The sequence below is a fragment of the Lissotriton vulgaris genome, chromosome 1_1 (assembly GCF_964263255.1).
Source record: "Lissotriton vulgaris chromosome 1_1, aLisVul1.2, whole genome shotgun sequence".
NCBI lineage: Eukaryota > Metazoa > Chordata > Amphibia > Caudata > Salamandridae > Lissotriton > Lissotriton vulgaris.
In genome coordinates this window covers 1,785,259,351-1,785,287,050 of record NC_141685.1, presented here as the reverse complement: position 1 = coordinate 1,785,287,050, position 27,700 = coordinate 1,785,259,351, and positions in this window count along the sequence as shown.

Here is a 27,700-nt window from a genome sequence, read left to right as displayed (position 1 = left end):
TCCCACCCCAACGGCGTAGTGGTTCCATAATCCCCCTCACCCTAAAATTTTTCTTTAGTGAGGCCCAGCTTGCCACTTTCTCTAATACTCCTAGAGCCAAGAGAGTGAACAATGCCACCAGCTGGGAAGGGGGTACTAGACCCCGACATCCTAACGACCGTTTTTGGCCCATGTCTTACTTTGAGCCTGGAAGATTTAATTATCCGCAAGAACCAAATTTCAGGCCTGTCATGCCATTTGACCCAGCCATTAATGGTTGGGGACCTGGCTTCCCGGGTCTAGACTTTGTTGGACAGAGCAACAGGTTCATACCACGGATGAGAAATGAACAGTTCCTGCTACGCCCAAATACGCCACAACCTATGTGGAATACCTCAGTTATTGGTCAAGGTCAGGTAGTTACTCCCTTTGATTGGGGATGCGGAATGGGGAACAGGTATGGCCCTTTATCCGATCTAAACAACTGTGATTGACTTAAACCTGGAATTGTCCTAGTAAGCGAGTCTAGAAATATGCCCCTATTAATCAGTGGCCAACGTTATATCGGTGAAGACCCTAGCGAGCCTACTTCTAATGAAGCACCAGAGAGAAATGAGTTGCGAGAGCGCGACCACCCCGGTCATCCGATCAGGGGGTGGTTCGTGAAAAGCCGATTTTGAATATCGACCGAATATTGAGCCTTCCCGAAGTGGTATTAAATGAGGGGGTCTCATCCTCACGCATAGCTGAAGTGTGCTTGGTGGGGGTAAAAGAGCCTAGGATACCAACCAACTGACTCCTGTAAAATCATACGCTGGAATATTGCAGGCTCAAGCGCAAAACGACAGGACAATGCCTGTTTGAGCTTTATCTCTAATTACCACATAATCGCTCTGCAAGAAACATGGGATACATCCGACAACTTTTGGTGGGATGGATTCAGTAGTTTCTCTAAACCTGCTGTCCCTATTCGTATGGGTAGAGCCAAAGGTGGCCTGGTAATTATGTTTTCCCTAGACCTGAAGGGAAGTTATAGACAGATCAATACGGACTCGGTTAACATCCTAATGGTTGAAAGGGTGACTAATAATAATAGTAGGACCATTTATGTTAACTTTTATAATTCTGGGAATAGCGAACACAGAGGTAGAAATGTCGCTAACCTAGACAGCATTTTAAATTCAGTGTCACAGAATATCAAGTTTGCTTATGAGTTTATTTTATTAGGCGATTTTAATATTCATTTATGTAATCTAGCCTGTAAGGGAAGTAGCGACAATGTCAATGAGGATGTTGAGGAGGCCCCACTGGGACCCCACTTTGAACATTCTATAGAGGGGTACGAGTTAGAAGAATTTCTTGCTAACCACGATTTGTATGAATCTGACAGGGGCCTGAGGGCGCCGGCCTTTACTGGCACCCCTCACGGATCAGTGATAGACTATATTTTCGTCTCACAAGGCATCCTAACCCGGACTATGGATTATCGAACAGTCATAACACCTTATAGCGATCACAACCCTGTATTACTTGAAGTGGCCTGGGGAGGCCAGATGGGAGCACCGCCAACAGTGCTAAAACCGGTACATCCCCTGAGGCCCCACGACCAAGATAGACGATTGAAATGGGCCAAAGTGATCCCGGAACATTTCTATGGAAAAAACTTCCCTAAAATAAAAGATACGGTGGACATTTGTCAAAAAACCGGCGCACAAGGTAAAGAAGTAATAGCAGCGTACGAGGCAATTTGTAGCCAGGTGGCTAAGGACCTTTTAGCCAAACCAAAATAGGGATTTCCTGAAACTAAGCGCTGGTTTGACTCTGCATGTTCAAAAGCCCATAGAGCACTGATGGCAGCCTTAAAAATCTCCCCTAGGGTTGGAGAAGACATTGTTAGACTAAGGAAAAACTATAAGGCAGCCATGAAGAAACGCAAGGATATCATCAAACGTGAATCATGAGAAAATCTCCTCTCAGCGGCAGTGTTGAAGGATAGTAGGAGATTCTGGGAGATTATAAAACAGCCTCTATTTTCCGATGATAAAAATGTTCCCATGGACTGCGTGATTACTGACGAAAAATGGCTGAATCATTTTAAAAATGTTTATGAGGGTGAGGACGAAGGATCTAAAAATGCCATATTGCCGGTGGTAGCTACACACCCTATTGTGTTTAACCCCGAAGAAGTGGAAAAAGCATAAGGCACCTGGTCCTGACGGTGTCCCTGCTGACTTCTTCATGTATTCACCTAAATTGTGGGCGGAGGTTTTGTCAAAAGTGTTCAACGCAGCTAACGATAATCAAGCCCCTAGTTCCTGGGCCACATCCACCATTGTCCCCATTTATAAAAACAAAGGCCAGCGGGATGATCCCGCTTCCTACAGGCCTATATCTCTTTTGGACTCAACCATAAAAATCTTAGGTAGAGTTCTTTTGGCCAGACTTAGGGAGAATGTTGAGAGCTGTGGTGGGCTGTCTGAACTACAATATGGATTCAGAGAAAGAAAAGGGACCATCGAACAATGCATAAATCTGCACCTGCTGATCTCTAAATATACAGTGGCTAAGGAGGGTTCCGTGTTTCTCGCATTCATGGACCTCTCCTCGGCCTTCGATCTGGTGAATAGGACGAAACTGTGGCTGATATTGTTAGAGATGGGCATTGATGAGTCGCTGGTTGTGTTTATGGCCACCTTGCATCAGGAGCTTTTTGCAGCTGTCCGAGTTACAAATGACGGTAGACGCACCCCTTTGTTTAAATCCTTAAAGGGGGTGCGGCAAGGCTGCATCTTAGCCTCCTTACTATTTACCATTTATATCAATGGGCTGGGCGGTCATCTGCGGGGTCAGGTAGCCGACGTTCCGCATGCAGGAGGTGTTAAGATACCGGCACTCCTGTATGCGGACGATGCAGTGTTGATAGCCCGTACTGGTGTAGGCCTACAGCATCTCCTGGACGCCTTTGGTTCTTTTATGGAGAGTCTGGACCTCAAGGTTAACGCCTCTAAATCACACACGATGGTAATGGGATGTGAGTGTAACAAAAAAAGACATAAAACATTTTTTTGTAGGGGAGTTCCTGTCACCTATGTAACCACATTTCCCTATTTGGGGGTAACGTTTGATCAGAAAGGAACTTGGGGCCCTCAGATAAGAGCAAAAAGGCTGGCAGTAATAAGGTCGTCTTCAGCAGTATTGGGTTTTGCTGGTAAGCTAGGGGCCAGGCCCATGGAAGCCCTTTTGAAAATTTACACAAGTAAACCGGTGGCCATAGCGTCTTATGGTTCCCCTTTGTGGGGGTATGTAAACCTTGACCCAATTCAGAGAGCAGAGAACAAATTTATCAGATCTCTGCTCTCAGTCCCACAATCAACCCCAACGTATTCTATTTACAAAGAGGTGGGCTTGCCCTATCTGTCTGATACCCTGAGCCTTGCACCGCTGATTTTGTGGATGAAAATGTGGAGGAATGAAGATCTCCCTTTGAACCACACAATTCTGCGCGACGTCTTATCCCTGGACAAACATAATAGCATCCCATGGTTGGCCTATATAGCTAAAATGTTTGCAAATCTAGGTCGCCCAGAACTTTTTTCATCCCCGGAAAAAATTAGGGGACAGGACATAGATAAGTCAAAAAGTTATTCAGGGATAGGCAGGAAGCACGGCGGGAGGAATACGAATTGCTGAAACCAGCGGTAAGGGCCCATAGCCTTCTGGTTTGCTCACTCTCACTCGCCCCTTATCTGAGTTTTGTCACATTTCCCTATCACAGGTTTTTATTAACAAAGTTCAGATTTAATTTGCTACATTTTTACTTGGGTTCTTTTAAGAGCTGGCAGAAACCTGAGTTGGCCCCACCGTGCAGCTGCGATAATTTTTCGGTGCAGGACACTTTGCACTTTGTCATGTTTTGCAGTTAGTATCACGAGCAGAGAAAGAAATATTTGCTTCCTATTCTGAAAGAAGCAGGCTTCGTACAAGTGCGACCAGCTTTGCTCTTTTTACAACTTTTACCTAACCCACGCATTACTTTTTGTATGGCAAACTTTTTGGTAGCTGCTGCAAGGGCGAAATCTGTTGGCCAAATCTTATCTTAAAATTAGTGGCTTTTTATTATGCATTTTATGGTATGAAATGTAAAGCTTTTTTAGCCACATATATAACCTTTTTAAATGTTTAGTTGGTTTTTCTCTTGTATAATGTAGATAGAAGTATTGTATGCATTGTATGTAATGTAATTGTTTTTATTCGTTTGTTCTTTGTATGACTTGCAAAAAGTCGAATAAAGATATTCTGACTGACTGAGGTCACCTTCTATGTTTATACAGGTAAGTGTTTCCCGTTAAGGGTTAATTTCTGTCAGAGCTAAGCAAGTCCTCGTGCTAGCTCCCCCATGAAAACTCTCCTGTACAGTTTACTTGCAGTCCACCACCCTCTCCTGTCTGTTTACCTGCTGCCCTCTGTGTGTGTTGCCTCTGCTTTCTCCTTACTCTGTGTTGCATTTTCTGCTAATTTCTCTGCCCTCTGTTTTGCTTTTTGAGCTAATTTTTCTGTCCTTGGTTCTGTCTATTTCGGCTTGATATTTCTGCCCTCTGTTTTGCCCCTATCTGCACTCTGTTTTCCCATTTCTGCTCTGTATTAACTTTTCTGCTCATTTTCATGCTCTTTGTTTTGCCTTTTCAGTTTATTTTTTGGCCCTCTGTTTTGCCTTTTTCTGCTTGTTTTTCTGCTCTCTGTTTTGTCTTTTCTGCCCTGCCTGCAAATGTATCTGGCCTCCCTTTTGCCCTCTTCTGCTCTTTTGCCTTTTTTGCAAATTTTTCTGCACTCTGTTTTTTCTTTTCTGTTTGTTTTTCTGCCTTCTTTTTTGACTTTGCTGTTCATTTTTCTGCCTCTGGTTTGCCTATTTCTGCTTGCTTTTCTTCCCTCTGTTTTGCCTGTTTCAGTTTTTATGCTGCCCTCTATTTTCCCTTTTTCTGCTCATGTTTCTTCTCTCTGTTTCGCCTTTTCTGCTTAATTTTTTGCCCTCTGTCTTGCTTTCCTGCTCGTTTTCTGCCCTCTGTCTTGCCCTCTTCTGCTCAATATTCCTGCCCTCTTCTGTTCTGTTTTGGCTTTTCTGCTTGTTTTGGTGTCTTCTGTTTCGTCTTTTTCACTTTTTTGCTGCCCTCTATTTTCTATTTCCTTCTCATGTATCTGCCCTCTGTTTTGGCCACTTCTGCTCTTTTTTGATGCATCTGCTCATTTTTTGCCCTCTGTTTTGCCTATTCTGCTTGTTTTCTGCTCCCTGTTTTGCCTTTTCTGCTCATTTTTCTGACCTCCACTTTGCCCTCTTCTGCTATGTTTTGCCTTTTCTGCACATTTTCCTGCCCTCAGTTGTGTCTTTTCTGCTGGTTTTTCTGCCCTCCATTTTGAACCCCTTTGCTCTGTTTTGCCTTTGCTGCTAATTTTTCTGCCCTCCGTTTTGCCTTTTTCAGGTTTTTTTCTGCCCTCTATTTACCTTTTCCTGCTCATGTTTCTGCCCTCTGTTTTGCATTTTGTGCTTGATTTTTTGTATTTGTATGGGGTATTTATAAAGCGCAAACTGTCGCTCGGGAAGGAGCATCCTGGCGCTGAAATAGTGTACCATACAGTGGTAAAATCTAGATGGCAGCCATTACAAAACCCTCAGACAAATTGTTGTTCAATGTTTTTAATTCCTTCATGCAGACGTTCTCCTGTGCCTAGAGTCTGAGGTCTTTGGGTATTGCATTCCATGCCTTTGAAACCAGTACAGTGAGGGTCTTACCCCCCTTAGTTCTATAGTGGAATCTAGGGATGTTAATCAAGTTACCGCCTGATGACCTCATGAAGGGTCATAGCGAGTGAAGCATCTCGCAAGATACTTCGGACCTGTCTTATTAAGGGCTCTAAAAGAGGCAGCAAGATCTTAAAGAGTATTCTCTTGTGTAGAGGTAGCCAATGTAGGGTCTTAAGCGCAGCCGAAGCAGAGGATCTTCTTGGGAATTTAAGTACCAATCTCGCTGCTGCGTGTTGCACACTCTGAAGTTTTTTTAGCGTGGTATTTTTTCACCCTGGCCATCAAGCCGCTACAATAATCTAAACGCGAAAGTATCAGGGCTACTGCCACCGTCTTTCTGGAATCAGTAGGCAGGAAATCAAAGAACTTCTTAAGAGATTTAATAATGCTAAAGCAGCTTCCTGCCGTATTCCTTACGTGCTGATCCAAAGAGAGGGCAGAGTCAAATAAAACCCCTAAATTTCTCGCAGTTTCCACTGAGTGGGGAGGTGCAGGCGAATCCTCCGGCAACCAATCCTTAGGGCAAAAAAGGACCTCTTTACCCAGAGGTAAGATTTCCGTCTTGTTAGCATTGCATTTTAGGTGGTTGTTGTCCATCCATCGGAAAACCTCCGTCAAACAGCTCTTAAAGTTTTGCTCCGCGTTAGTGGAGTTTTTGTCAATAGAAACCACTAACTGCGTATCATTGGCATACGATGTAACAAGTATCCCGTATGACTCTATCAATGCAATGAGGGGGATCATACAAATGTTGAACAATAAAGGGCTCAAAATAGAGCCCTGCAGGAACCCAGATGAAACCTTTTTTTTTGTTGGATAAAAAAGGGCCCAAAGAGACGGTTTGGGATCTGTCAGACAGAAAAGACACTGTCCAGGTTAAGGCAACATCTGTTATGCCTAGACATCTCAGCCTTTCAATCAGGATTTCATGAGAGATAGTGTCGAACGCTGCCGTGAGTTCCAACAAAATCAAGGCAGCGTTTCTACCCTCATCTTGCAAAAATGTAATGGAGTCAGTGAGTTTGATGAGGGCAGTTTCGGTCGAATGTCTGGATCGAAAACCTGACTGCTGAGGGTGTAAAATATTATCAGTATCCACAAAGTTTTTTAATTCTTGGTATACCATCCCGTTCGGTTATTTTGCCCAGGACAGGGAGAAGAGATATTGGTCGGAGATTGGTCAGGTCAGTGGTAGATTTGTTAGGTTTTTTCATTAAAGGCTTAACAATTGCTTTTTTCCACTCAAGAGGTACCACTCCTGAGCTGAGCGAAGCATTAACTATCGCATTGATAGTGGGGTTAACTACATCAATTATCTGATGAAGTATTTGGGGGGGGCACGAGTCAGAGGGTGCTCCTGATTTGCAGGCCAGAATGATTTCGCGAGTTTGAAGGAGAGAGGCCGGTTGGAAGGCACTCAGGGTATGAACCCTGTTCTCCAGCGACCCCATATGACCCCATATGGCTTGAAGAGGAAGAGGGGAAAGGGGCTGAAAAATCCCTCTGTAAAAGCTCAATTTTCTCTTCGAAATAGTCAGCAATTTGATTGCAAAAAGCTGCAGGAATTTTCGGCTGGAGAGCTTTAGGATTAGTGAAGGACTTCATGATGGAGAAGACCGTTTTTTGCTTTTGCTGTGCCTCTTTAATGCCATTGATGTAATGTTCCTTTTTGGCCAATTTGATACTAGCCAGATAGGATTTCCTTTGCTGTACATAAGGAGTTTTGGCTGATTGGTGATAGGTTTTTCTCCATTTCCGTTCACTCTTTCTACATAATAGATGATTTTCTGCGAGCTCCTGTCAGGGGGCATTCAGTTTTCCCCTTATACCCTTTGTAGGGTGTCCTTTGGGCAGGACGCGTTCTGTAATAACTTGGTGCATCCAGGAATGAAAGTCTCTGCCCTCTGTCTTGCCTTTTTTCTGCTCATTGTATGCCCTCTGTTTTGCCCTCTTCTGCTCTGTTTTGCCTTTTCTGCTAATTTAATGCCCTCTGTTTTGACTTTGCTGCTTGTTTTTCTGCCCTCTGTTTTGCCTCTTCAAGTTTTTATGCTGCCCTCTATTTTCCCTTTCCTGCTCATGTGTCTGCCCTCTGTTTTGCCTTTTTCTGATTGATTTTTGACCTCTGTCTTGCCTTTTCTGCTCATTTTCTGCCCTCTGTCTTGCCCTCTTCTGATTGATTTTCCTGCCCTCCTCTGTTTTGTTTTGCCTTTTCTGCTTAATTTTCTGCCCTCTGTTTTGACTTTCCTGCTCGTTTTTGTGTCCTCTGTTTTGGCCACTTCTAATCTTTTTTGACGTATCTGCTCATTTTTTTTTCTTTGTTTTCCCGCTTCTGCTTGTTTTTTTTGCTCCCTGTTTTGCCTTTTCTGCTAATTTTTCTGCCTTTCCTTTTCACTCTACTGCTATGTTTTGCCTTTTCTGCACATTTTACTGCCCTCTGTTTTATCTTTTATTCAGTTTTTTCGGCCCTCTGTTTTGCACTCTTCTGCTCTGTTTTGCCTTTGCTGCTCATTTTTCTGCCCTCCGTTTTACCTTTTTCACTTTTTTTCTGCCCTCTATTTGCCTTTTCCTGCTCATGTTTCCGCCCTCTGTTTTGTATTTTGTGCTTGATTTGCTTGATTTTTTGCACTCTGTTTTGCCCTGTTCTGCTCTGTTTTGCCTTTTCTGCTAATTTAATGCCCTCTGTTTTGACTTTGCTGCTTGTTTTTCTGCCCTCTGTTTTGCCTCTTCAAGTTTTTATGCTGCCCTCTATTTTCCCTTTCCTGCTCATGTTTCTGCCCTCTGTTTTGCCTTTTTCTGATTGATTTTTGCCCTCTGTCTTGCCTTTTCTGCTCATTGTCTGGCCTCTGTTTTGCCTTTTTCCGCTCGACTTTCCTGCCCTCTACTATTCTGTTTTGCCTTTTCTGATCATTTTTCTGCCCTCTGTTTTGACTTTCCTGCTAATTGTTCTGCTCTCTGTTTTGACTTTTTCACTTTTTTGCTGCCATCTATTTTCCATTTCCTGCTCCTGTTTCCGCCCTCTGTTTTACCTTTTTCTGCTCAATTTTCAGCCCTCTGTTTTTACCTACCTGCTCAATTTTCAGCACTCTGTCTTGACTTTTCTGCTAATTTTTCTGCCCTCTATTTGTCCTTTTTTGCACAATTTTCTGCCTTCTCTTTTGCCTTTTTTTGCTAATTTTTCTATCTTCTGTCTTAAAGTTTCTGCTCATTTTCCTGCCCTCTGTTTTTGCCTTTTCTGTTCCGTTTTCTGCTCTCTGTTTTACCTTTTTTGCTCAATGTTCCTGTCCTCCATTTTGTCTTCTTCTGTTCTGTTTTGCTTTTCTGCCCTCTTTTTTGCCTTTTCTGCTTATTTTTTCTCTCTTTTTTGCCTTTCCTGCTTGTTTTTCTGTCCTCCAAAACTTAATGGGGGCAGCCCTGTCTCCTATCCCTGGCAGATTTTGGCCTGGCGGCCCCATCCCCTGAGGCCTGCCCAAAATTCAATGAGGGAAAGGGCCACATAAACAATCTAGTCCTTGGGGTGGTGTCCCCAGGGCCATGTATGGTTACAGGAGGTGCTGCATGACCCCCCTCCTTCTATTTGCATGGACCCCCCCTGAGATTTGATGGTCCCAAGGGCTGTACGCTGCCGCCTCCTTCATTTCAGAAAACTATTTGGTCCCCTGGAGGTTGTGGTCCCGATCCTACCGAGAGACAAGAGGTGGAAATAAACGAAGGGGGAAATGAATGAAAGGGGGCAAGGTAGACCCCTCCTGACCCCTAGGATTGATGTGGGGGCTATTAACCCCTTCCAGGCTCATGACGAGCTGGGCTCGTCATGAAGTAGCCTCCTGCCAGGCTGATGATGAGCCCAGCTCATCATGAATAATGGACTTATGAGAATTCCAGCACAGGAGGAAAATATCACTAGCAGCGATGGTGTTAAAGGGCCCCGCTGGGCAAAAAAATAAAATAATTTTTATTTCGATTTTTCGCGGTGGAAGCGCTACCCGGTACGCGAACCAGGTAGCTCACCGGTAGCGTAACGCGAGTCCGCCATCTTGTGTTTCGGACAAATTTAGTCACAAGATGGAGGATAAACAATGTTGGGAATGGGTATAAGGGGGCACGGGAGACATGTCCTGACCCCCTAGGCTTTCTGAGGGTGGCTGAGGAGGCCCATATATGGGGAAAAAAAACAACCTTTTTTTATTTCAAATTTTCTCACGGTTAGCGCCCGGTCCGCGCACCGGGTAGCGTTCCGGAAAGCGTAACAAGGGGAAAACCAAGGGAAATAGTAAAATAATATTTTAGAGTGCTTTGAGGTAGGGTAGCTCTGAATAGAGCTGTTGTGTTGTGTGGGTGATATAAGTACCAACATGTAGGTACCAATGAAGAGTCTAAAATTCAATGTACACCGTCTCCTCTGTAGATATTTTGTATGTTCTAATATGGTCTATTTGAATGTAAATGTGTGGAAAAGCACTTCATGCTTTAAAGCAGTTGTATTTTTGAAATGATTGTTCTTTCCTCTTAGTCCTCCTCTTTGTTTTTTTCCCCACACTCTTCTTCAGCATGATAGTTGATAAATTCGCTCCCTTAAAAAATTTATATACATAAAAAAATTATATTAAATACATATAAAATATATTTTTCCTTTAAAAGAAGAATACATTTTACAGCTTTTGATATTTGCTATTAAAAAACCATTGAAATTCACTGAAAAAAACATAGGTTATAGACCATATATAGTTAGGAATTAGCATTTACAAAACCTTGAAAATTCACTGAAAAAACCATAGGTTATAGACCATATATAGTTAGGAATTAGCATTTACAAAACCTCTTTTACTCACACAAAACCCTTGCAATTCGTATATATAGTTAGTTGCACTAACTATATATCGCGCACCCGCAATCCACTGCTGATCATGTCACATATTTCATCATTCATGACATGGTCAGTGACATCACTGATGACATCACTGATGACAACATCCAGTGACTGTATGTTTCTGTAAAGTTAAAATATGTCTTACATATTGAAGAATGAGTGGATGTATAAGTGTCTGGATGAAGGATTTAGTAGGTGCATGACTGACTGTATGAGTGAGTGATTAAATGTGTCTCACTAAGTGCATGGGTTAGTGACTAAACTGTCTTAATTTGTGCATCATTATGTCTGTTGTTCTGTAAACTGCTGCATGTGTTGATCAGTAGCTATATGAGTAACTAGATGGGTTATTGATTGGTTGCCCAAGTATTTGTATGGGAGACTGAGTGTGTGTGTGGGTGGCTGGGAGGTGTATGACTCTGTACATAGATGTGTGAGCAGTTGATTCACTAGATGTATGGGTTCAAAAGTGCATGTGGAAACAGCTGTATGGGCGGTTGACTGTGTGCATGAGTGTATTGGTGAGTGAATGGATATCTCAGTGCTACATGTCAAAGTAAGTACATATGTAAAACACAGTACATGTGAGAGTTGACATATATAAATAACTGTGCATAAGAGCCAGTGAATGTGTGAGTGGCTGTATGGATCATTGTGAACTTATATCAGGGATTGTATAAGAGAGTAAATATGTGTTAGTATATGTTTGAATGAGTAAGGTGTGTATAACTGTATAGTTGAGGAAATGGAGGTGTGATTGATTCTTTGCATGACTGACTAGGTGTGTGAGTAACTCCATGGATGAGTGACAGTCTGTGAGTGTCTGTTTACACTGAGTGTATCTAAGGTTATATTAGAGTCTGAAGAGGTTCATCGTATTATCACATGAATGATGTCATCAGTGATGTGATCAGTAATGTCAAATGAGATGTCATCAGTGATGTCATCAGTGATGTCATTTGAGATGTCATCAGTGATGTCATCAGTGATGTCATTTGAGATGTCATCAGTGATGTCATCAGTGATGTCATTTGAGATGTCATCAGTGATGTCATCAGTGATGTCACTGACCATGTCATGAATGATGTAATATGTGACATGATCAGCAGTGGATTGCGGGTGCGCGATATATAGTTAGTGCAACTAACTATATATACGAATTTCAAGGGTTTTGTGTGAGTAAAAGAGGTTTTGTAAATGCTAATTCCTAACTATATATGGTCTATAACCTATGGTTTTTTCAGTGAATTTTCAAGGTTTTGTAAATGCTAATTCCTAACTATATATGGTCTATAACCTATGGTTTTTTCAGTGAATATATATATATATATATATATATATATATATATATATATACATATATGGTCATGCAGTTCAAAACCAATGAGTCTACAGAACAACAGAATCTTTGTTTCCTTAATAACATGTTTTTAAATTTCGGATTTTGTTTTTTGTAAATTGAGGGCGGGTCAAACAAACCCCTTTTTAAACACCCTACCCTCGTTATCACATGACCCGGACGGAGGCCTCTGGCCGAAACGCGTAGATAGTCTTTTTTGTTACCTGACACACCCTGCACTTTGCATGCTTGAAAATCATGAAAAGAGCAAAATAAACAAGAACTGAACAACTTTAACTTGCCTGGATCTGCTGTTGTATGTGCTGCCTTTCTGTTACCCTCTGGGACTCTAGTTCGGCCGATTTTAGAGGAATATTTCTACGTTTCAAATATCAACAGCCAGTAGGTAATATATATATATATATATATAAAACCTACTGGTGGTTGATTTTTGAAACGTACAAATATTCCTCAAAAATCAGCCGAACTACGGATTGCGATTTACTCACCTGTTATTATGAGTGACCTCAGTGCTGCTTCTTTTAGCCCAGTACTGACCCTGACAAGTAATTCTAACCATACTTACCAGTAACTTGTATTTTCTTACATAGGAATCCATTGTCTGTTTACACTTGGAAATTCTTCTACGTGTGGAGTTTTTGACTTTTATAAAATTCCTATAAAATCAGCAGAAGTATGAATACCGATGTACTCACCTGGTATCAGGAGTGACCTCAGTGCTGCTTCTTTTAGCCTAGAACTGATCCTGATAAGTAATTCTAACCATACTTACCAGTAACTTGTATTTTCTTCCAAAGGAATCTATTGTCTGGTTTTCAGCAGAAAAGTTTTTAAGTGTCTATTTTCACAAACTAAAAATATTCTTTAAAAATCGCCTGTTTGACTTAAACACATTTTTTCAACTGTTTACAGGAGATGCACCCATGTTGGATCCAGGAGCCACCACCGAGGAAGAAAAAGTAATGTTAACACTACTTACCTGCTAAGTGAAATTTCCTCCCATAGGATAACATTGGTGATTCTATATAAAAAAGTGTTTCTAAGTGTCAAATTTAAAATACAATAATATTCCTTGAATATCACTACTGTAACCAAAAAGCTTTTACTCAACTGTTTACAGGAGATGTCTCAGGACTGAATCTAGAAAAGTAATTCAAAAAGTAACTAATTGCATTTAACTAGAAATTCACATTGACCTCAATGTTGCTTTGTGTCTGAAATTGTGTTGCGCATTACAACAACTGTAACTACTGTACCTAGAAGACTATTGCCTATTTGCAAAGTATTTAAACTAAAGTAATTCATTCTGAGAAAGTATGTTTTGTAATGTAATGTATAATGTAATTATAACGTAATTAAAAAGAAAAAAATATCTAAAAATAAATTGTAGAAAAAATGTAGGAAATCAGTATAAAAAAAATAACAATTAATACATTTAAAATTTGTCATTTACAAAACCTTTGAAATTCACAGAAAAAACATAGGTTTCAGACATGTTATAGTTAGGAATTAGCATTTAAAAAACCTTTGAAATTCACTGGAAATACCATAGGTTTCAGAAAACTTATGGTTAGGAATTAGCATTTAAAAAACCTTAGAAATTCACTGAAAAAACCATAGGTTTTAGGGGTGTTATAGTTAGCTAGACATTTCACTCGTATAAAACCACTGAAATTCCCCATTATAGTTAGTTGTACTAACTATAACTCGCGCGCCTGCAATCCATTCTGATGATGTCACATATTACATCATTCATGACATGGTCAGTGACATCACTGATGACATCTCAAATGGCATCATGATGACATCACTGATGACACCCTCCATGTGACATACTGATATACCTCATCATACAGTAGCATTACCTTTCAACATTCATTATAAAATATGAAGTACCATATTTGAAACCATTGACACACCAGTACAAGTTTCTAAAAACCCACTGAGTGAATCTTACATTTACACACACATCAAAACACTTACCTATAGATTCACTCATGCATGTTAACAAAGATAAATAGAACACTATTACATATACTTATACACCTACATCAACATTACACACCAGCATATATCCTATTCACCTATGCAGTGCTCCTACTCACTTATGCACACAATTGATAATACTTATATTTACTAAGCTACACACTTACACAAACACCACTTTATTTATTCATATAGATAGTAACTCATACTTAGTGTGTTATAAAATCACTATTACAAGTATACAGTTATCCATACGTCACTCATACAATAACTGAGTCTTATGTATACTTATTTATACTTATTTATATACAACAATTGTCACATACACTGCCTTTTATATTTTTAGTTTGTTGGACATATATCATTGAGAAATATATTTAGTCATCACCACACCCATAAAGAGATTCACTCACCCAAACAACTATTTCCTCATACAGTCTTAACCTCATATACCTACTAAATCAACTATTTACACATCTTTTGACAGTCACACACGTCCCACCCAACCACACACACATTCATTCACTATCCCATACAAATACTCACTTAACTAATTAATAACTAATGTAGACTTTCACATAGCTAATAATCAACTTATGTAGTAGTTTATACAACAAGAGCTAGAGTGATACAGGTATTCACACAGTTTAATCACCATCCCATATAATTAGTGAGACACTTTAAATTTTTCACTTAGACAGTCAATCATATTGTTACTAAATCCTCCATTCAGACACTTATACATCCACTCAGTCTTCAAGGCAGATTTCTATATACAAAATACGCAAAAGGCAGTGAGGGAACCCAATTACAGCCGCACTTACTCTATCACTAAAATTATCCACATCTAACAGTCTAACTTGTGCCCTCCTCTGTAAGTCCACTACCCCGGGACCTAAACTTGAACTATATAATACATTGGTTCAGAGAGGCTCAGATACAAAAGCATACAATATGCACACAAATTATTGTGGAGACTTGTCTTCATAGAAAATCTTCTTTATTCTTGATCCCCACAACCAACGCGTTTCACACAGGCGGGCTTCATCAGGGCTAATGCGGAATATTCTATTCCACGTTTTAGTCTGCGGACGAATAATCCTCCAATGTTCAATTTTTTTATCCAATGATCCTTATCTTATTGGGATTCTTTGCGTGATATCCATTGGTCTCAGTATGGCTTGAATAAAACCATTTTAAACTCCAAATATTTCAAGTGCAATGCACCGTCACGTTCGTTAATTCCGAATTCACTACTTGCATTCCGAACGTTCGTGTCTTTTGACCTGGGTGGACTATCACAAGTTTAGCGCAGAGGAACGCCTGGAGACACCGACGGAAAGAGTGGTGCTCCTCATTTACCTGAGCTACAGCCAGGTGAGGTGAGGCGCGATCCCCACACGAGTAGGATTGGGGTGGAGCATCTGTACCTGACAATCAGGTGATATTATTCCTTTTTGCTTTTTCTCACTCATTTTACAGCAGTAGCAACAACTAAGTCCCGATGAATGCATAGGTAATGTTCCTTATATGCAGAAACATGTCGACCACTTGCTGAACAGATATTCTGTTAAATCTGTTATTTCACTTTTTAACATTGGGGAGCTGAGAGAAAACATTAAAGTCTTTACTTCTACTCAGTCTCACCTAATTTTATCTTTTCACCACTCACTTACTCACTTGCACTGCTTTTTTTAGTTGTCATATTAAATCCATACCGTTCACTTGTAAAAAAACAAGGGTCTTCTTACTCTTACCACTTGTGTGAATGTGTTCGCACCAATAACTCCTGGGTAAGGAGAACCCACATGATGTAAAAGTGGCAGTACAGATAGACAACTGATGGGAAAATTCTCACCCTGAGTATGTGCCTCATGTGAATATGTTGATATAGTATCATTTGTAGTCACTGATTAATCCTGCTCACACCCTTCTTTTGTGTCACGTCAGTAGTTGTTTGTGAAGAGAGCCTTCTTGTTCTGACTCCTAGGTATTTCTGTATTTATTGGACTATCACATAACCGTTCCCGCCGTATGCAGAATGAAGTACTGAATTCGGAATTAACGAACATGAAGGTGCATTGCGCTTGAAATATTTGGAGTTTAAAACTGTTTTATTCCCATAAACATTTGGTGTTTGGCCATTGTAGTGAGTGTGCCAACAAAATATACAAACATAGGTTGGTTTCTCCGTTGAAGCTGCATTAAACTTTATTATTTCTCATGCAAAGTAACCAGTACTAACATCTATGTTTTCTTCCTCTAAAGCTGGACATACTAACTTCTCATTTTCCCCAAACTCTACTTCAGGGCCAAAGAAACGGAATTGTATATCATCACAAACTTTTTCATCCTCGATACTGTACTATACAACAATTCTTTGTTCATTTCTCCTAAACAAAATGTTGGACTTTTCTCAAAGAATAGGATTCTAACTAAATTTTGCATTTTTTAATGAAGAACAGCCACTATTTGGAAATGATGAAAGGTGTGTGTACACCCTTTCTTTGACAGATACCCCAGTAAATGTCCTTTGAAATAAATATATTTCTTCAATTTGCGAGCATCTAATCCTTGCAACATTGCCCTTTTACCAGGAACATGGCGTCACAAAAGAATTAATAGCTCTATTGATTGCTGGCGAACACTAGAAATACAGCTTCACTCCCATGTATACACAGGGATATGTCTACACCTTCCATGTACCTCTTCAGTTATCTCTTCATCTACATTTCTAGGAACCATCCATTCTTTTGCAATGGGAGCACCATCTTTTACCTCACTGCATCAATCAATTGTATGCACTAATTATACTAATTGTGTTCTCTTGCAAGTAGCTTTATTCATTAAAGAAAGGCTCAGTACTAGACATATACTTCCATTCTCCTTTGAAGATTTTGCAAAAATTACTTTTATTAATAAGCCTTTTTCTGTTTTTTTCTCTTAATAGACAACACTATTTTATCCAGTTTTCTCATTCTCTTCAGTAATAAAAATAAATAGCTTCCACTTTACAACAAATACTTCATCAACTGCAATCTCAATATCTTATATTTGCTTCAGTGTTTCCCTTTTCCTCTTATACTGCTTCATGTTTCATACGAAATTCTGTATTACCGTACTATGAAACATTCTCACACTAATTTGAAAATGTCCTTAAATTGATCATGTCTTCTTTTTGAACTAGTTTTTTTCTTATTATATTTATCACTTTGAATTTCACTCCCTCCTCTCCTTTCTGATCTGATTTTAAACATCACTTTTTATTATATATTTTTTTACATTTTCCAAATAGTATTTTTAGAAACTTCTTTGTTCTCTTGCCAGCTGCTCTTTACTCTTTAACCACATTTTTCTCATTATGTACCTTTTCATTGTCAGCTGTTAACAGATAGTACTGGTGCGTGTGTAACTCACTGAAACTTCAAACTACATCTCTTACCTTTCAAGCACATAGCACCATGCCATATTGGCTACCTAAGGCCTACCTTTGGGGTATTTTATTTGTCGTACAAAGAATGTTTAAGGTCTGGAAAAGGGTTTTGAATGCCAAGTTGACATGGCAGTGAAACTGCACACAAAGGCTCTGCAGTAGCATGCCTGAGACATGATTAAACTGGGGCAACTTGTTTGGTTGGGTGACTAGGCATGTCAGCACTTGAATATATATCTGAGTGACTCTATCAGATCCTCTGTAGGTGAGTCACTGGATGTGTAAGTGACTATGTCGCTATATGACAGGGTCGTTTTGTAACTCCATTGGCCCTTAAATGCATATGTAAGTGGCTGTATAGGTTGCTTACTGGTTGTGTTAGTGAATTTTTGGTTGTGAACCTAGGTGTGCAACTAGCTTAGTAAATACTGGATACATAAGTGCTGTATGAGTATGGGAATGTATGTTTAATTTATTGCTCTTGCATTGGGTGTGTGATTGGCTGTATGGTTTGTAAATAGGTATGTGAATAGCTGACTCTATAGATCCACGGAGGCACAGCAGACCTGCCGTTTTCTCTGGTGTTCCTGCAAAGCAACCAATTTCTCGCCGCACCCACTCCGCGGGTGCCGCTTCGGATAGGAGTGTGTGGCGCATCTCATCTGAAGGAGGAGAACCAGTAAGGCAGACAGGGCGACAGGCTCGGCGGGGCTGCGAGCGTGCGGGGACTCCAGCAACCAGGAGTCCCTGCGAGACCAGGGATACCAGCATCCGGTCCGCTCTCCCTGCTGGCCTGCCCCCTGCCCATCACGCCCCTATATAACAACCTCTAACTCCCGCAGCGCGGGACGCAGCTCGGGGCGAAGACCGGGCTAAGAGCGGGCTGTTGAGGCCGTTGAGGCCGGTAGAGACCGGACCGGGCCACCCTTCTGACGTTGTGTTTCCCACGGCCCCTTCGTGTCCAACTGTAATATGGCAACCATGGTCTCCAGGAGTAAAGCTGCACAACAGTGTTCTAGTACACTGGAAAAAAATGTCTCCAAGGCCAGTGCACTAGCAAATAAAGGCCAGCCAGTGCCGGACACTCTCCTCGAGATGGGCTCAGAAAATGTGTCATTGGATTCCACAGGCTCTTCAATTGATGTGAGTACCCCATTACTTGTAGACGCCAGCCATCTGTCACTCATGGACAGTATCGATCAGACTATCGAGTCGGTCCTGCAGCAACTTAGAACCCCATCAAACCCTCAGAGGGATAGAGACTCACCACGGCCATCTGGCATCGCTGATCCCTCTTTTAATGTGGATTGTATGGGAACTGAGTCGCAGGAAGTGGGCCAGGTTGTTCCTCTCACAGATCCTGCAAGTAGTGGAGTGGAACAACCACCGAAAAGGAAAAGGTCGAGGAAACTAAAAAGGGCAAAGAGGGCCAAAGTTGACACAACCGAGCAAAATCTGGATGACAGTACAGACATCTCGGCCTCCCCTGAGGTCATCTCCCCAGGGTCTAGGTCGGACCATTCAGGCCCTTCCTTAGTTACGGCCTTACCAGTGCATTCAGGCCCATTTATATTTGGTGGAGTACCCTCCAATAACACAGATATGCTTATTAGCTCACTTAAGGACATTTTTAAGAACTTGCTGAACCCTCTGTCTGCTAAACTGGATGCCATTGAGGCTAGACTGTTGGCCATAGAAAACATTCACAAAAGGAACAGTTCTGGGCCGGGCCCATATGCTTTAAGAGCCCCCCGGGAGTCGACTGGGAACATACCTTCCACCTCTGCAACGACCCCCCAGGCCTCAAACGTGGTACCAGTCCAGTCAGGGGCCTTGCATAGCAAAAACGGTGCTTCTGCCCCACCAACGCACCCACTGCCATCTCAAATGCCAAGGCCCCCTGTCCCTGCTCCCAGGAGATCCAAGCAACCTGCACCGTCCCAACCGATGAGAGATGAGAACTCTGCCAACGGTGCTACTGGCCACACTTCTAGCCCCTATGCCAGGCGTAGGGTGGTCAATCTGCCCCCCGAAGCAGTACCTTACACAGCGATCATGGTGGGAGTGCCTGAGCTCACCGGTGATATAAGGGAGCCGCAGGACTCTTTACGTAACAAGGTAATAAGTTGGCTTAACATCAACAAGCCTCTCCCTCCGAACTTGAAAGGTGAGGTTTTGATGGTCAGGAGGATCCCATGGATTGGTTTTACCCCAAAGAACAGGGTGGGGGATTGCATTATTGTCAGTTTCAAAAGCCCACAGGTCGCCACCTATATTTGTAACTGGCTTGTAAGGCCTGACAAGTCCACCATTGAACTAGTGCCTCTCTCACACTTCTACCCAAATGTTTGTAACACGGAGGTGGGGAGGGAGCAGGGGTGGACTAGAGTAGGCTTTGCTGTAGATGGCTCACGTTACAGGCCCAAGCATCATTTACCTCCCGCTCCTGGTAATTTCATCCACCACAATAGATTTTCCTGTCTTGATCAGGTGGATTGACCACAAAAGGGGGACACTCTATCGAGTCCTGGAAAGCCAGTTTGTGGGGTCAAAAGCAGGGGGGGAGTGAGTGCTGTGCCTGTAACTGATTACGGGTCACAGGACACCGCCAAAGAACGAAGGGGTACCCTGGAAGGCATTGCGGGTCAAGAAGGGCCACTATTTAGTACTCAGATTGGTTACAGTTCCCAATCAGCGGAGGTGGATGCATCACCTATCACTCCGGCTGCTATCAATGGCCCGCAAGACCCTGACCCCCCCATAGCCTCCGCACCATTTCCCCCTGGAGGGCCAGAATCACTACCACAAGGTCCAGGGTTGAGAATTCTCTCCTGGAATGTGGCAGGGATCGCAAATGAGGAAGGCACACCTGAGTGGGATCTATTGTTAAGCGCTAGCGATATTCTCCTTTTTCAGGAGACATGGGCGAGGGAACCACAAACTAGAAGAGGGTTCGAAATCTTTGAAATCCCAGCAAAATGGAGCGGGAGGGGGAGGCCGTCGGGAGGCTTGGCAATCTGGATAGCGAGTCACATTGGGTGCCAGGCGGAAAAGATGCACACGTTTTCGCAGGACATCCAGTGTGTGCTGCATACATGGCCTGGCAAAACATCTTGGGCCATTGTTAACGTTTACTCGCGACCAGTTGCCACGCCAAACGAATCCCCCACTCTAAAAGAGTTGTCCTCCTTCCTAGGCCAATTGTCAGGTGACCATAAGATAGTGCTGGGAGGGGACTTTAATTGTCACTTCGGACTAAAGGAGGGTGCCCTCACTGCTGAGGATGATTATTGGGGGGTCCCACCCTCGTCTTCGCCCCACCCCAAAGCCTGGTCCCCACTAGCAGTGCAGCTCACGTCTCTTACCTTGAACTTTGCACTGAGGGCATGTAATGGTCGTACCCCTTCCGATACCCCCTCAGTGTGTACCTTCAACAGAAAGGGCCATGAGTCAAGGCTGGATTATATAATGTTAGATATCACATTGTGGCCAAAAGTCCTTGACTTTAGGGTGCTACCAAGGTCGGATAGCGACCACAATGCTCTCCGCTTGGAGATCCAGCATCCTCTGCCCCCAGCGGGCTCGCCCACCAATGCCGGTGGAGAGGACCAGGGGGATATGCTCCTCACCACAAACAGGCGTCGGGTTAAATGGGGAAAGTTGCTGAGCACAGAAGACGCCATAAATAAGCTATACGGCCTGGCACTCCCCAGGTTTAAGGAGGTGGATGCGCTCATAAATGAACCAAGATCTCCAGAATTTAATGAGAAATTAGCCAGCATTCACCAGGAACTAGTAAGGGACCTTGCAGAGGTGTTCCATCCGGTGGTACCAATCCGAAGGAAAAAGACTCGTGCCCCCACTTGGTACACCTCCTCCTGTAGGGCAATCAAATCTGAGCTAATTGCCACAATCAAGGAGGGGTCAAATATGGGTAAGGTTCGAGACCTTAGGAGGGAGTATAAAGCAGCAATGGCCAACGCAAGGGCAGAGTGGGACTGGAATCACTGGCATGACCTGTCAGAAGCCCTAAAAGCTAGAGATTCTAGGAAATTCTGGGCCTTGGTAAATAATGGGACGGGGGAACTTAAAACAGCAATCGAACCTAACATTGCCCCCTCGCTTTCGGAGGCCCACTTCGGAGCACTCTATCAAGACACTATTCTATGGCCAGATGGAGTGGTGGCAATGCCCACAAGTACCTCGAACACGGCCCTGGAATTTTCTTTAGGGGAGGTGGTGTCTGCTCTGGAGCGCCTAGCCCTGGGGAAGGTGCCGGGGCTGGATAAGCTACCGGGGGATCTCTTTAGGCATCACCCAGATATCTGGGGTCCGTACCTCCTTATCTTTTTAAATCCATCTTAGGAGGTATGGCGGTCCCCGGCTCTTGGCTGGGGGCAGAGATTGTACCGATCTACAAGAAGGGGTCTCCTCTGCTCCCGGCCAATTATAGGCCGATTAGCCTGATAGATGTACCCCAAAATCTCTTTGCGCGCCTCATTCTCAACCATCTGCTGGATTGGGTGGAGGACAACGACATTATGAGCCCCCTGCAGGCTGGCTTTAGGAAGAACACGTCGACCATGGATCAGATTTTCCGCCTCGTCCTCCTCTATTGGAAGACGGTGACGTTAGAGGGGGGAAGGCTGTACATGGTCTTCGTGGATCTGAGGTCAGCCTTTGACCTAGTCCCGCGTAGGAAACTGTGGGAGGTCTTGGAAAAGCTAGGAGTACCCCCTCAACTACTCAGTATTATAACCAGGTTGCATGAGAACAACTATGCACAGGTGAGGTGTGGGAGGGATGGTAAGCTTTCGTCCAGATTTCCAGTCCGCCGAGGAGTCAGGCAGGGCTGTGTCCTGGCACCGACCCTGTTTTGTCTTTTCATTAACAGCGTTATACTACATCTAGATAACGTCAAGGACAATGATGCCCCACTTTTGGCAGGCTGGAGGGTCCCGGCAATCATGTTTGCTGATGTTACCCTCCTGCTTTCCAAATCCCCTATGGGGATCCAGAGGATCGTGAACGGATTTGGTCTTTTCTGTCACCAACACGGGTTGGAGGTGAACACAGAAAAGACCAAGTTCATGATTTTCAATCCTCCTAACAAAACCAGACCCAACCCCACCCTGGGAACCGTTAGCCTTGAGAGGGTCTCTACCTTCATATATCTGGGGGTAACACTCCAGGAAAACCTCTCCTGGGACTGCCAGATAGCCAGATCAAGGGTTAAACTGTCCCAGCTATCGGGTGCAATTTTGAAGGTGGCTAATACTTCCACCTTCAAGCCTTTAAGCCCGGCCCTTGAAACATATAGGACTCAAGCTAAGGCAGCAGCCATGTACGGCAGTGAGTTATGGGGGTATAAAGCAGGGAAAGATTTGGCAGGAGTAGAAAACAGCTTTTTAAGGCGCCTACTAGGGCTCCCGCAAGGCACGCCACTTTTGCCATTAAGACTAGACATGGGTCTTCCCTCCATTGCTGAAGAGCTTGTGTCAAAGCCAGTGAAGTTCTGGCACCGGCTATGGTCCACTGACGAACTACACCACTACAGACAGGACCTTATCCATGTCATGAGCCTGAACCGCAACAGCAAAATCCCCTGGCTCGCTTTCGTAAAGAACGAACTGCTCAGTATGAACTTGTCAGAGCTATGGGACGACCCTGCTCGAGGTTGCCAAAGGATTTCACGGTAAGCCCTGACCCAAATGTACAAGGACAAGAGCCTGTCACTTATGGTAAATGCTCACAATAGCGGCACCCTCACTGCACGTTTTATGGAATCCAAAAATTCCTATGTTTTTGAACCGTTTATGGATTTTATTTTTCCTGTACTGGCAAGGAAATTGTTTGTGCAATGGAGGTTTGGCACACTTCCTACTAAAACCTTTACTTGTAAATGGACTAAAGGGGGTGATAAACTGTGTCCATGCTGCAACACCCATGAGGAAGATGACTTTCATATCATGTTTGTATGCCCTGCCTATCATAGACCCAGGAAATATTGGAGAGCACCGCTCTGCAGGAACCTGGGGTTCAGGAAGTACTTACAGGCATTTAGAGTTATGAAAACTAGTACTATGGGCCATGTTGTGTTTGCCATATCCAAATTTCTCATGGCAGCATGGATAATCAGAAAGAAAATAGCCCTCTGAACCATGGTACTGTTTTGCATCCTCTATTCCTCGCTGGTCGAGAAGAGACTCTTTTATATGTATTTAACATTGTATTTTAAATGTATGTACTGTATTTCATTGCATCTTTTATGGTCTATATGGCCGAAATAAAGAATTTTTGGATTGGATTGGAATAGCTGTAAGGGTGGGTGACAGGGTGTATAGGTGTGTAAGTGCATGTGTAACTGACTGTCTGAGTGTTGGGTACAAGTATGCATGTAATGGTCTGTTAGTGGATCTTCCATTGCCTGTATTAGTGTGTAAACAGTTAGAGAAGTGTATGTATGCTAGAGTAATTGGGTGTGTAAATGGTTTAATGGGTACGTGACTGAATGTGGCACTCACTGTCTGGCTATATGAGTAATGGGTACATACGTGATTTTATGGAACTGTAAATGGGTATGTAGGTGCCAACCTGACTGTGAGTGGGTGTATATTACATATTATTGAATTACTATAAGCAAAATCCACATCTAATTGTAGACACATTTGTTCATTCTGGCTTAATCAAATGACTATATTTTCAGTATAATAATTCCTCTTTCTCTTTTCTTACTCACTCTAATTTTAGTTAATGTTCTCATCTAAGCTACCTTCTGTTTTGCCTTATAGCATAGTATCTTGACGCTGCAAATGTTCTTTCATCTTGTATACACTCACAATGTTTTATCTAAATCTGCTATTTTATACTGCAACCTAATTACCATACCTGTAAAAGTTTTTTGCTGCTCTCCAATTTTAATTTCTATTTCTGTTAACATCTGTTTTCTTTGGACATCTCTAGTCAGAGCTATAGCAATCCGTCTCCACTCTCGCACAAAAGCAGGTAAAACGGCTATCCTCCACCATGTGCTTTTGCTTATACTCCTGTAGTTAACAAATCACTGGCTTCCTTTCTTCTTTTATTTTTCTTATACCACTTCTAAATGATCAGGTTTTTTATAACCCTTTCCATGTTTCCTGGGAAGAATCCGCAGATCCACCGCAATAATTTGATTGAATGCTCAGTGTGGCCCCTGTAAACCTTTGTCTACGTGGTACCCCACAGAAGCATTAAACACTCTACTATAAATAGTTTGTATTTATATGTTACTTTGCAAAACCTACTCAATTTAAAGCTAAACACTCCATAATTACCAATGTTTCCTCACCACTCTTTTTGAGTTCCAATGTTCAGCTGTTTTTGTTCCCCTCCCCCATATTCCTTTAGCTATGTGTCCATGGTGACTATGTTAGTAGCACTGTCTACCTACCAGTAGGTTAAAAGCGCATACCAGCTTCAAATTAAACTATAGTAGGCGTGGTTAACTGGTTGCAATGTCAAACATTTTCCTAACAACATTTTTATTTTATTTTTTCAAAACCACTCTCAGGTATAGTTACTTTTTTCTCCAAATCACTGGCTAATTTTAGCTCCATGCACAACTACACCATCCAATCAAATGTACTTTTTATATTCTGCATGCTGTCTTCCATTTTAGCTCCATTTTATCTTCAAAACTACCTCATTCTACTTCAGCCATCTCCTCTGTGCTACTTCTCCTTCCCTCTCAAATTGCCATAGTGTGGAATATGAGTCATAATTTAGTGTGTTGAGCATTGCGGATACTAAACGTAAAGCACAGGTATGAGAGGGAAGGAGAAGTAGCACAGAGGAGAGGGAAGGAGAAGTAGCACAGAGGAGATGGCTGAAATAGAATGAGGTAGTTTCCATTCCAGGAAGGACCTGGCTTGGCAGTTCGGGCTGGACTGTTCCCATGGGGCACAGGGCCAAGACTGATTTGCATATGGCTGGGATCAAACTGGAATGGCATGGTGAGCGAAAAAACGATGAACTTAGGTCCAGATCTCTGTACTGGGGTGAATGTATGACATTGTTCTGTATTCTGCCCATCAACTGTTGCTTTTGCATCACTTCAGACTAAAGCGCTCTGGTGGTGCCACGTTTTCTACCTTTGCCCCCATATTTTGAAACTCTCTTCCCCCCAAAATTCGATTTAGTACCAATCTTCTTGGTTTCAGAAGTGTTTTAAAAATGTGGCTCTTCTGACAGGCTTTCTAAACCCTCTTTTTTGACCTGGATTTCAACCATGAAACCTGCCCGGTGTACGTGCGCTCTATAAATTCATTTTAACATAACATACCAAAAATGCACCTAATATTACCAGGTTTGTCCCTACCAAAACCATGTAAGTAAAACAAAAAAACATTTAATGCATTAGGCATATAACTGGCTCCATGGGTATCTCACAGAGTGTAGGAGTACCTGTGTAGGTCTGTGAGTAGGTGTGTCAGTGGTTTTGATGTTGTGTGAGTGGGTGTATATGAGGCTGCATTGATCTATAATTTGGTGTATGAGTGGCGTTCTGGGTCACTGAGTCACTTTGTCAGTGTGTGACAGGATTGTGCGAGTAGGTGTTTCACAGACTAGATAGGTGTGGGATTGGGTATGTGAGTATCTGACTAGGTGTCTCAATGGCTGTATAAGTGGTAATATGGATATATGAATCGTTATATTAGTAGTAGTATGAGAGTATGAGTTGGCGTGTCAGTGCTTTTATGCATATGTGAGTGCATGTGTGTAGCTCTGTAGGTATAGAAGTGAGGGTGTGACTGGTTGTATTGGTGTGTTTGGAGAGAGATTAACTGTGTGGGTGTGTGACCAGCTCTCTGAGTGTTTGAGTAGGTATGTGACTGTTTCTCTCATCATGTCAGTGTCTGTGTGAGTAACTGTGTGGATGTGTGAGTAATTGTATGGGCATGTGAGTTGGTGCATGAGTGTCTGTGTGGGTCTGTGAAGGGTATATAAATGCTTGTGTGGATCTGTGTGTGTGAGTCGCTGTATGAGTCTGTGAGTGACTGTGTGAAAGCCTATGTATATCTATGAGTGGGGGTGTGAGAGTCTGTTTGGTTCTTTGAGAGTGAATGTGAATGTATATATGCGTGTATGTCTGGGCATATGAGTAGGTGAGTGAGTGGGTCTGTGAGTGGGTGTGTGAATAGCTGTTTGGGTCTGTGGGTGGCTGGGTGTGTGAATGGATGGTCTGTGAGTGGGTAACTCAGTGGCTCCATGGGTCTTTAACTGGGCAAATGAATGCCTGTGTCGGTCTGTCAAGGTGTCTATCAGCACAGGGGTCACTTTGAGCTTTATGGGGGACCCGCGGATTCCCAAAGAGGAAAACACCTTTAATATACCTCAATTTTCTCCCCAACATAGGTTACCCTCACACTCATTTAAAACACCCATGGGGTCAGGGTACTTTTAGGCTGACCCAATTAATCATTTTACAAATAGGTTTTAAGATCCCGGAACTGCTACCCAATACTTAAAATGGCAACACAACCTCCAAGTCAGGCTGTGGTCATCCAATCTCAGCATTGCTGGAGGGAAATGGCTTCATGGATCCACCGTGGGAAGATTAGCAGAGGTGCTCACATCCCTAGCTATCTATGTTTCTTTTTCCTTTATTAACTTCACAACAACAGAACATATTCACACCAATTCAAAAAAAGTGCTGTTTCTGGACCAAGAGCTACCTCTCTGCCAAATTTAATGTAATTCAGTCCAGCAGTTCAGGCTGTAGTTGTGTTCAAAATACCTTGGGGAAATTCCCTTTTTCTCAGCCCCGCATGACAAATCACTCCAAAACATTCCATGCAAAGTTTAACGTACTCTAGCACTTTTTTGAAACATTTCGAGAAGATTTGTTACACAACACCAAAGTTATAACGTATGCTCCTTACTTTTTACTTGTTTTGCACTTTTCTTTAGAAGTTTGCCATTCACACAATAAATGGAAGAATTTTGCACAATCTACCTGACTGTGGATGATTCTTTGCTATGTTGCTGTGTCAGTGGTCTAAAAGGAGATATATATATATATATATTACCTACTGGTGGTCGCCAGTAGGTAGTTATAGTTAGGACTAAGTTACCATAGGAAAATTGCAACATTCTATTCCCAATAACTTTGGCGCCTATTGACAAACCTCCGTGAAATTTTCAAAACTCATGGCCTGCTTCGGTCCACTCCTATCTTGAAAGTTTCAGGGTGATTCGGCAAGCGGAGGCAGAAAAAAGAGGGGTCCCAAAATCGGT